The sequence below is a fragment of the Ctenocephalides felis genome, unplaced genomic scaffold (genome assembly GCF_003426905.1).
Source record: "Ctenocephalides felis isolate EL2017-DRISC unplaced genomic scaffold, ASM342690v1 CF-g0.4_SCAFFOLD_01604, whole genome shotgun sequence".
Lineage (NCBI taxonomy): Eukaryota > Metazoa > Arthropoda > Insecta > Siphonaptera > Pulicidae > Ctenocephalides > Ctenocephalides felis.
In genome coordinates this window covers 39,435,137-39,446,770 of record NW_020537758.1, presented here as the reverse complement: position 1 = coordinate 39,446,770, position 11,634 = coordinate 39,435,137, and the positions used below count along the sequence as shown (strand labels likewise).

Sequence of the window (11,634 nt, the reverse complement as noted above, 5' to 3'; positions counted from 1 at the left end):
AGAATTTATTACTGACGTTCTCTATTTTATATGAATCTTGTGTAAATGCTCACATTTATTACATATTTTTGTGAATAATATAAAACTAATCAAAACAAATATGGTAATTTATAAAACAGCTAAAATTCTGAATAAAAAATAATAAAAAACAAATAATAGAAGACCTGCTTCGTTTAGGGCTTTCTACAAGTACCTACTGTTTTTGTTAATTCAAATTTAAATAAAGGAGCAAGTGAAGTTAAATTAATAATTAACAACGAATTTTCATAATTTTTTTAAATACATAAATATTAGAAACAAAACAAAAACTTTGCCTTGGTAACTTTTTATAATTCAAGGCACCTTATTGACTTACATTGTAAACAAAAATATTTCAAAACACCGTGCTGAAAAATTGTTAAAAAACATGCAATAATTTCGTAATGAATTTCGAAAATTTAAATATTTATTTAAAAGCAATTGAAAAATAATACAATTTTCATTAGCTATTTGGCATATACACATGCATAATAATTATATACGTATTGACACACTCCCATTAACATATATTACATTGCTTAAGTAATCTCTCTAATGGCAGATTTATAAATATAGAGAAATAAAATTAAATTAATGTAAAATTTCATTTCGTTTCAAGTTGTTTGGGCAAGGGTATTTATAATCATTACCTATCTTACAAGATAAAATTTATGTTGGATAAAAATTTAATCTTTAGACCTTAACCTTAGCATTGGACAACTAAATTTTTCATGTAAACTCATAAATTTTTTGTTCAAAGTAATACTAACCATTTCAATTGCGCGCTATGAATACTTATCCATTTTGTTGTTGTTGTTTAATTTAGTCCGCCTATTGTTCTATTAGGTGAAGTCGTTTTTCATACTCATGTAATGAAATCAAGGGTTGGGTTGGCTCTAACACGTGGATTATCAGTCGTCGTAGTAAAAAACACCTTAATCTTATTTGAATAACTTATCTAAAGCTTTTGAACCTGCTCTGTTGACTTTCCATTCAGTTACGCATTTGCTTATTGCAGTAGCGATAACAGCATTCTAATGTAACAAACCAGTTAGTCATATCATTTAAGACTATTACTTTATTTATAGCAAATATTTTAAAGTTTGCTTTCATTTCGATTAAATCATACTGGATATTTATGCTAAATATAAATATTTAATGTATTTGCTAATTAATTTCCTGCGGATATATTTTTTTATCTTGTTATTTGAAAATATAATAAATTTATCAGATAAATGGCGGATTCAATATCATAGTTGAAGAGCAAGAGTTACTGCATTCAGCAGAGAATTTGATTGAGTATTTCACTGAGTTTGATCAATTATTTTGAATCATGTTGTGGATTACCTCCTAATAGAGTAGGGCATTGTTTCTACATAATCAATCAGTGTTATTTGGAAATATATTAAATTTAACACATATATAGCGTGTACAATCTCACAATCATGGTAAAGGGCAGAAGTTACTGTATTCAGCAGAGAATTAGAATTAGTATTTCATTGAATATTATCAATTATTCTAGATCATGTTGTGGATTAGCTTCTAATAGAGTAGGGTATTTATGCTGCATAAATCAATCAGTGTTGTTTGAAAAATATATTAAATTTATCACATTTATGGTGGATATAGTCCCATAATCGTTTTAGAGAGCAAAAGTTACTGCATTCAGCAGAGAATTAAAATTAGTATTTCACTGAATTCCATCAATTATTTTGGATCATGTTGTTGATTACTTCCTAATAAAGTAGGGCGCTGATACTACATAATCAATCAGTATTATTTGGAAATATATGAAATTTATGACATTTATGAGGGATACAATCTCAGAATCGTATTAGAGAGCAGATGTTACTGCATTCAGCAGAATTTAAATGAGTATTTTTTTTTCAATTTTATCAATCGTTCTGAATCAATTTATGCATTACCTCATAATATAGTAGGGAATGGATACTGAATAATTAGCCAGTAATTATTTGAAAATATAATAATATCCAGTATGATGGGTACAATCTCACAATAATGATAAATAGTATGAGTTACTATCTTTATCAGAGAATTTGGATTAGTATTCCACAGAAGTTTATGAATTAATCTGAACCAAGTTATGAATTATCTCTTAATAGAGTAGGGTATGGATACTGAATAAACAATTAATATTATTTTTGCAAATAAAATAAATTTAACACATGTATGACGGTTACAACTCACAATCATGTTGAAGAGTATGAGTTTACATTTAGCAAAAAATTTGATTGAGTATTTCACTGAATTTCATTAATTATTCCGAATCATGTTATGGACTACCTTCTAATAGAGTAGTTAATCCATAATCAACCAGCGATTGATACCAACATTATTTATTTTTTATTAAATACATTCATTTCTTATAATTAGATCTATTAGTATTTCTAGTGATATTTACCATATATTTTTCACCTATCTTCTGCCAATAAATTACATTGGCTTTAAGGTAGTGTTATTAAATCATGTTAATTTGTTATCACGATGAATATATTTGAATTCAATCCAATTAATAACCTCACCAAATATCAATTAATAATAATAATTTTCTAATATTGTTTTTCCATATCTGCTCTGCAGCTGTGTTAATATAGTGCATATCAATAAACAATTAGTGTGTTTTGTACAGTGCTTATATACACATGTGCGAATAACAATGAGATATTAATAAAACATTTTAAACATTCGCAAAAAATCTAAAGAACACAAAGATTGACAAAAATCAATTGATTGAACTTTAATCGATCATTTGGAAATGGGAATTATAGTTGAACCTACCAGCTTAGGATAATGTGTAGTTGCAATTTATGTGTATTTTTACGAAGAGGATAATTTATATGACACTAATCGAATTTGACGAATCACCAAACGATAATAATTATTGAAACGAAACGAATCGAATGAAAGCCATTTCCAGAGTCTGGTGTACATTTGCTTCAATTAAAGATGATGAATATCCAATGCGCCATAGATCAAGTTCTATTTCTGGTAAACTACCTCATAATGTACATAAATTGAGGGAAATATTGTTGGCTTATAATTACTGATAGAAGATTAGTTAAAAACTGAAGAAAACACAATTTGGAACTTACATCACTTCGACTGGTCAGTTTAAAATTCCTATGAATCTATTTTCAAAAGTGACCAAAGTTGTAGCTGCTGCGATTTTAAATGTTCTGTTCAAACAGCCAAGCTTTTCAAAGTTTATCAGAAAAACTAAACAGTTAGCTCAGAAATGTCACATGAAAGTGAACAGCCAGAAAACGTCTTCAAACAAGAATTCCTCTAGCAAATCATCCAAATTCTACCTTTGCCCGTGTGGCGTATTACCTTCGAATTATGGGAAAGCACTAGAAGGGTCAGCCAGACGAAGTGGTATGTCAAGGTAAGAGGAGTTCTGTTGACATTTATTTAGTATTTTGAAAAACACTTCAATTGGTCTCAAGCATTTGATATTAATAGGATATAAAATTCAATATTGCTGTTGTAAATGACAACAATTTTAATAAGATTTTAATCAAATCCATAAACTTTTCGAGTCCTTCCAGTTCATCCATGTCTCATGATTGCATTTTTTAATTATTTTTTCTTTCAAGACCATCATAAATAATAGGTCAAAGTTCAGTTTCATTCTGGTCATTTGGATCCACATAAATATTTTTACGGTGTTGCTCTCTATATAAATAAATTTTCACAAATAAAGAGAACCAAAATTGAATTTCATTGATATTTAATGCGTAATCTTGTTAATAGCCAACGTACTGGATGAAAAAGTAAGGGTGCGACCTTATTACATTAAGGTGAATTATTTATTTTAATAGGTTTCTGTACCTAGAAGACAACATACCTTCGAACAGGTGTAGACTGATAATTCATGAAATAATAACTCTTTTATGGTGTACTCTGTTTGGAAAAATATTATTAGCTATCTACTACTTTTTAGCATCTTGCCATGATAATTATAAATCTTAAGTAATATTAAATGACTGTTTGAACTAAATATACCAAACTTAAAAAAAAAAATTGTACATTATGGAAAAGTATGAGTGCATCCTGATTACATTAACGATAAGGTGAATTATTCATTTTAATAGATTTGTACCCAAAAATGTAATATACATTTGAACAGGTGTAGACTGCTAATCCATTTCTTACGTTTGTAAGATACTGTATTTGGAAAAATTTTATGAGCTAACCGCTTTTTTTTAATCTTACTAAATTTAAGAAATTCTAAATTCTAAAACCCAGACTATTTAGATTGAATATGCCAAACTACAAATAAATTTTAATAAATTTAATAAATTTTACACAACTCTTACAAATCATACAAATATATTTTTTTGGATTTGTATTTATGTTACAACTGTTACCTTAACATCTTATAACTGAAATTGAGCTTGAAAATGTATATATTGTAGAGTAATAAATAAGTAAGTAATATTGACTATGAATTGATGAATATTTGTAGCGATAGATATGATCAACATGTATTGATTATATCATTCGAGAGATCTCTTATAGGACTAAATGCTTGTTTTTTTATTGTTTCAACAGCAATCATAACTTTACTTTACATGTTCTATAAGCTGTTTGTTGAAGACTTATGACCTAACCTAATCTAACTATAATATGAGAGGCAACCCATTGGTTTACCATTCTTCTATGTGTGAGGCTTTATATGTGTGAGCTCTTACGTTTAAGATGCTTATGATTTTGAAGAAGTCTTCTTCCGAGTAGTTGGGTTAATGATCACTTTAATAAATTTACCAAAATTTATCAAAGAGTTGGTACTATTGTTCGTACTTTTCTGAGATTTGGGATAATGATGATCAACCCCTTTTGAGACTTGTTTATTTTCTTCTCTCTGCAATCTTGATGGATTAAGCAGTTTGAAACATCAGTAGAAAATTAAATCAGCATCTACTTATATATTCTATTAAATCGAAACAGGAAAGGGAGAACCATCAACAGATTAATATTATTAACAAGTGCAGATATTAACATCCTTCATTTTTGTTCAGATAACAAACAATAGTCATTGTTATCCTACTTATCTATGTCACTGCAAAATATCTGCAAAGTGCTGTACATCGTTTGGCATTGAGAATATATCAAAACATGATTACTATGTTGTTAACTAATAAGCATGAAAATCTCAGATTATATAATCATGCTTTTCTCACGGAACGCGATATTACAATGAATAATCTAACGGGTAGAAGATGTCACAAACAACGTCTACTTAACTGTTTAATAGATCACATTAATTGAGAAGTACAGTAATCAAGGTATTGTTAAAGATGAGATAATGATGCATTTTTAATCGTTAACTTATTTATTTTTAATGAATTTGAAAGACATATGAAGATATATTAGACTTTATCTTAAATTTAACCCCCCCAAAAAAAATTATTTCATGAATTTTTTGTCCAATCCTTTATGGACATTTGTCGCTAAGTTATATGTAAAAAACATATTTAAAATTTTGAAAGTGTTTTCATAATAATTTCATACAAAACTTTGATTAAATTGCGCACTATCTAAAAGTTAATATTAAGAGCTAAAACTTTTAGAGATTTTTTTTTATCAATTTGGAAGCATTTGAGCCCCTGGGAGTAAGGAAATTCGAAAATGTCCATATTAAGGACCACCCTAATGGACACGTCTACCTTCTTGGTCACTTTCCGAATGTTTTGATGTTTTACCAAATAATTATGGATTGTTTGGTGAGATGATGCATAAATATTAATTTTATACCGTTGTCAAAAACCAATACCAATATTTATGACTTTCACTAGACTTTTCAACCTATAATCACATTTTCATGTCTATAATCACCGAACAAGACTGATGTCAATTAATAGTCACATAATTCTTTATTACCAAAAAATTGTTTAATGAGCAACAGTAATCAGTAAAATCATTTACTGTTTCGTTGATCAATTATCAAACAAACATATATAAAAAAGTGGGTTAGGTGATGCCTATCAATTTTGTTTCTTACCGATTTTTTTAAACAGCGCCAATATTTTTTTGATAAATAAATATTTAAAAAAAATCATTTACAGTAATTATGCATTAGCACCATGTACTAACTATATAATCTGATTTATCTTTCATTTTTATATAATAAAGTAGAGTCGATCTGTAGAAAAGAGAATGCAAATATTTGTGCCAAATATTTTATGTGTGGTCATCTGTAACTAAATAAATAAACCACAACACATTATTCAAAGCAAGTATTGTTACAATAAATTACAAGTCCACTTTGTCTATAAATAATTTATACTATTTGCATAATAACATCGAAACGTTTACATAAACCGTACATTTTTTATTATATGCATAGAATATATTCATTGCTAATATATACCATATGTTGGAAATACGCAATACACAATGCTAGTTTTTATTACGCAAATGAATTAATTGTATAATTTGTTGTTATTTGAAAATAAGTTATTAGTGTGTCACTTAACATATTTATCACAATATTTATTATGAATAAACGTTAGATATTATCTCATGAATAATTAAAAAAAACGAGAGTAAACGCTTATATATTTATTTAGTAATGTAATTTTTCTTCTTGCTTTTACTCATAAATAGTACTTGAAAAATATGATCAATCGTGCAGAGTATTTGATTAGACTTAAAGGATTTATGTAAGAAAATTATTTTCATCTAAAATTGATTTAATTTTCAATTACATGGAAAGGTTCTAAAACCAGTACTTCAGGATATTTTAGAAAAACTATTTTTATCGACTGTTTATTTATATTTTATTATAATTTATCAGTCATAAATCTGAGCATAGACAAAGGAAAACAAATAAAATTATTCTGAAGCACGAAAGTGTAACGAAAAAGTGATTAAATTAGCAATTTCTCATAAATGTTCATAACGGTGTATTGTCTCTACATTCGTGAAATAAATAAAATATCTTCAGTTTTTTTTGTTGAGTTGACATATAAAATATACATACTCTATTTCACGTAATAAATTAATGATTGCAAAATCTCTTATTTAGAGAAAATATGACATGCAAATTTTTATTCCGAATTATGAAAATGTGTACCCTGTAGGTTCCCTTTCTTATCACATTTTAAATTATTGATGCCTTTATTTCTCTATATAAATTTTACACATCATATAAAGTTAGTATCTTCATCTGTTTTGCCATTGATCGAGTTTGGATTTTATGAACTTAATATTTAATAAAACAATTATTTTATTAGAAAATGTTTGAATGTTTCTGACAATTTTTTTTAATTTATAATATAATTTTTTTCGATTCATCGATCATGTTAGTTAGTACTTATTTTTCTTCATAAATAATTCAAATTGGATTGATGTACATATTACTGTCAATAGAATTGATAAAAAAATAGTGCTTATTAATCCTATGAAATTATCATTTTGCCATAAAAATATAATTCACTATCGCAGAAAAATATAATTCATTACCGCAAAAAATATATTTTTCTGCGGATGTTGATATCTTTGGTATATGAATTGTAGATATTATTTTTGTAGATATCTATATGAATAGTCTCTATAAGATCCACATAAATATGACTACTAAAGATGAAGATAACGCGACAAATAACGAAATTAAAATTTTATTCTATTTCTGTAATTGACCATTACAATACGTAAATTTTTGTCTTACAACAAAATAATTCAGGCAAAAGCCTTTCAAGTTCTTGGTATCAAAACTAATTTAGATAGTTAAAGGATTAGTATGTATTAAATTATTTGATATGTATTTTCTTTGTATGTTTAAATTTTTTAATTTTATTTTTATACGTTTGTTAAAAGTTATAATAAATTATGATTGATAATAAAACTATGCCAAGTATCGAAGATAAATCTGCTAAAAATTTACCTTGCTCAATTTACAAACGTATTCATTAATTTACCTAATGAATGATAAATTTAAAAGTTTATTTTTTCATTCTCATTAATTTATAGTGACGGTTACGTGAACATGAGATAATACTGAAACATTTGAATAATACATATCAGTGGTCGTCATGAAATTTTATAAACTCGTCAAATATTTTGAATTTATTGCTAATTTATTAAGGCTCCTTTCATGAAAGAACTTTTTTTTTTAATTTTAATTTTATTCTGCAATCTGTATATATATAATTACATTTAGCAGAGAATGCTGAAAATGTGTTAACAGTTAGTTGTTTACAAATTAGTAGATACCCTCAGTGGCTTATCTACTAGAAATAATATAATAAATAAATACAAATGGGAAAGAAACAATTAAATGTAGTAAAAATATTATAGTTAATTAAACTATATTAGGTCTCCAGGTATTTTTCTTTTGAGCCTGGTGGACAAAATGAGTAGACAAAACACGACTGCATTAATTAAAAAAATAATAATCTATAATGTCATATATTAAATCTTGAATTATTTTAATTTTTGGCACATCTCAGCTGCTTTTCGGCAATAATAATGTTGACATTACATTTTTCTTTTTTATAATCATGAATATATTATATTTTAATATCGTCTTAGCTCATAAGTGAATTGAATTATTTGGCAGATGACAGTCTTCATTTGTTTTCAATGACAAACAATATTTTTGCAAATAATAACATAAGGTGATATATTTACTTTGCTTTTCTTAGCTATGTGTCAATATCTTCAATTTTAAATAAAACTTGTAGGATTTCATATTTTTTATACCAGATTGGATAATAAAATAAATTTAAATTACGTCGTGTTATGCTAAATAATAAGCTAATATTTTGTCAACTTCCATAAGAAATTTCCATGCAACCAAATGAATATCGAATGAAATGTAAATGTTTGATACAGAATATATCATTAGAAATTACAACAAATTACTGTGATCATCTTTTTATGTAAATATTCGTTGTTTCTACATTTAGTAAATTTTTATATCTGGCTATATATACCAACTATCAGTAAGATGTTGAACACTGTTTCCTAAAAATCTGTATGATGATGATTTTGCTGAAAGTAGAACGTGCTAAATTATGCGAAATGATTATGTGACAATTTACTTCCGCATTGATTCGAAAGTCTTTTTAAAAGCATCACATTCTTTCCATAGTAGACGTTCACGTATATATATATAATTTAAATATATCATAATATATTGAAATTATACTAAATTTGAATAATGAAAATGTCAATCTGATATTTCATTTATAATTGCTAAAGGCGTTTTATAATTATCTTGATATTATTTTATTTTATCTTATCTTATTTTTATTAGCATAACGAAGTTGTTTTGAATTTCTGTCTTGATATCCATTTGTCCATTTATCTGGCATCATATTTCGAATAAAACCTGAGATGCAATTAGATTAAAAAACTTTTCCAAAGCATAAAATTATCTCTCACGACATTATTCAACATACAGACAATATTTATATTTGCTGCATATATTTAATATTTATTACCTTATATAATATAAGATAATAATGATATTTGTTGATCAAAAATCTAATTTAATAAAATACAGATGTGCAAATGTCAATCTATGTTTATTTTATCAAAATATGGGTCGCGAAACAATACCTGTAACGAATGGAAAATATTATATTGACTTAATAAGAAATTTTTGCTTGTTCATACTTCACTGATAAAAGCCGAACAATTGTTGACGATTGAATGATTGACGTTCTTGCTTAAAAATGTGTATATAGGTGTTTTACAATCATATGGTATCAAGGAAAATTTGTGAGAACTTATTATAGAGTTTAGTACTAAGGAAGAAAAAAAAACACATCGATTAGAGCTTACCTAAGAATAACTTAAGTTATTGAATTTGCCAATACATTCTGATTATTTTGGCATACTTTAGGAAAAAATATGAAAATAATAAAAGGGCATATAGGAATCAGTCTTATTTTCGAAAAAAAAGTTAATGGACAGAACTATATACACGTCAGAAAAAACGCAAAAAATCGTCATCATGTAAAATGCCAAAAATGTGAAATTAGGAGAGATTTTACCAGTGGTAAATATTATGTTTCATATTAAATTCATCACTCTTCTACTCCAGATTTTTTTTAATTTTGCTAATGAATCTTTCAAATTTTATTCAGAAGTTTGGAAAGAGAATATTAATCTATCAGTAAAGTGGTAAAGAGTTTAACTTAAGGTTTCGTAAAAAAATCTACTATTAGCCTATAACTAATAGTGATTATTTTATTGTAATAAAAAATTACAGTTAATGCTTAAATTTAATCATATTTTTAAAAAATTATTATTAGAATCATCTTTTATAATTGCGCAAATCTGAAAATGATAACAGTTTGTTGGAGAGATTGCAATTATCTAAATACCATTGTAAAAATTGGGTAAAAAAACCATAATATGATGAAAATAGGTGATGAATATCAGGTGTTAGATGATATATGAGCTGAAATTGTAAAGATTAGTAATCGTAGATTTTTAGAAAAAATATATAATTTTTCAGCCAAAAAAGCAAGAACTATATATTGATATTGATACCACCTTTACAGAATCAAAAAATTTAAAAACTTATTATTATTAGTGAAACAGAAATTATTTATCCAACGAGTGCATTATTATATTACATCTTAGTATTAAAACACTAAAAATTAGTCATGTTTTATATCTTTCTAAAAACAAGTTTCATTTCCGTTTGCGATTAAAAACAGATCCTTCAAAATCTTTCAAATAAATCTTTTTTTAGTTTCTACCTACTCTGGCTTGATATTTTATCAACGTACCTGTGTTATCGTACAAAGTTGATGACACATTTGTGATATGAATTATCATTTGCAAAATCGCGAACAACGACGATAAGTGTCACCTCAATTTTCAGAATTTACTGATTAGAAAACCAAACACTACATTTTAAATATAAAGCTTTGGGAATAAATGTATAAAATACTTATATAATAAAGTATAAAATATTGGGCGTACAAGATTCATAGAAAATAAGTTGGAAACCTGCCTAAGTAGTTTTCTTGGGTTTTAAGTAATTTGGAAGCAAGGTATAATTTATATTAGATGACTAGTTGATCTGTACGTATAAGCATACGATTTTTTACACAAATGTATACTGCATATCAGCACTTGCTATTATTTGTTTTATTTTTAAGTACAAATTGGGAACATAATTGATTTTCAATAGCTATGGCCAGTTATTAGTTAAATAACACAGTATTTTCGTATTAAAAACATTTGGTTCGTAAAGTGCAATTACCGCATTGATAAGAACTGTAAAATGTGTTGTCATTGGAGTCAAGTGATTGGTCAAGGTATATAAATGATTCACAGCTGGCACTCTTTAGATTATTTTATTTTTAGCTCGGCGTGCTCTGGATTCTTTCGTGCATATTTCTCTTGTAAGAAGACAATTCTCATTACACTATTATCATATAGAAATTTCATGATAATAACATACAGCTTTGTTGAATAAAAAAATGAAAAAGGAATAACGTTCACTGTAATGCTATTTGCATTTGTTTACTGAAATCAGGTATTTTATCACCATGTTCCATGTTTGTTGACTTTTTACAATGTTTATTTATTTAACTGTGTTATTTATCTTTTCTCAAGATTATATTTATT

General features: G+C 26.4%; 1 pseudogene; it reads left to right on the top strand.

The window, feature by feature from the left end:
* The first annotated feature begins 2,985 nt into the window (after positions 1-2,985).
* The window catches only part of LOC113373729, a 26,680-nt pseudogene continuing 18,031 nt past the window's right edge, over positions 2,986-11,634 (top strand).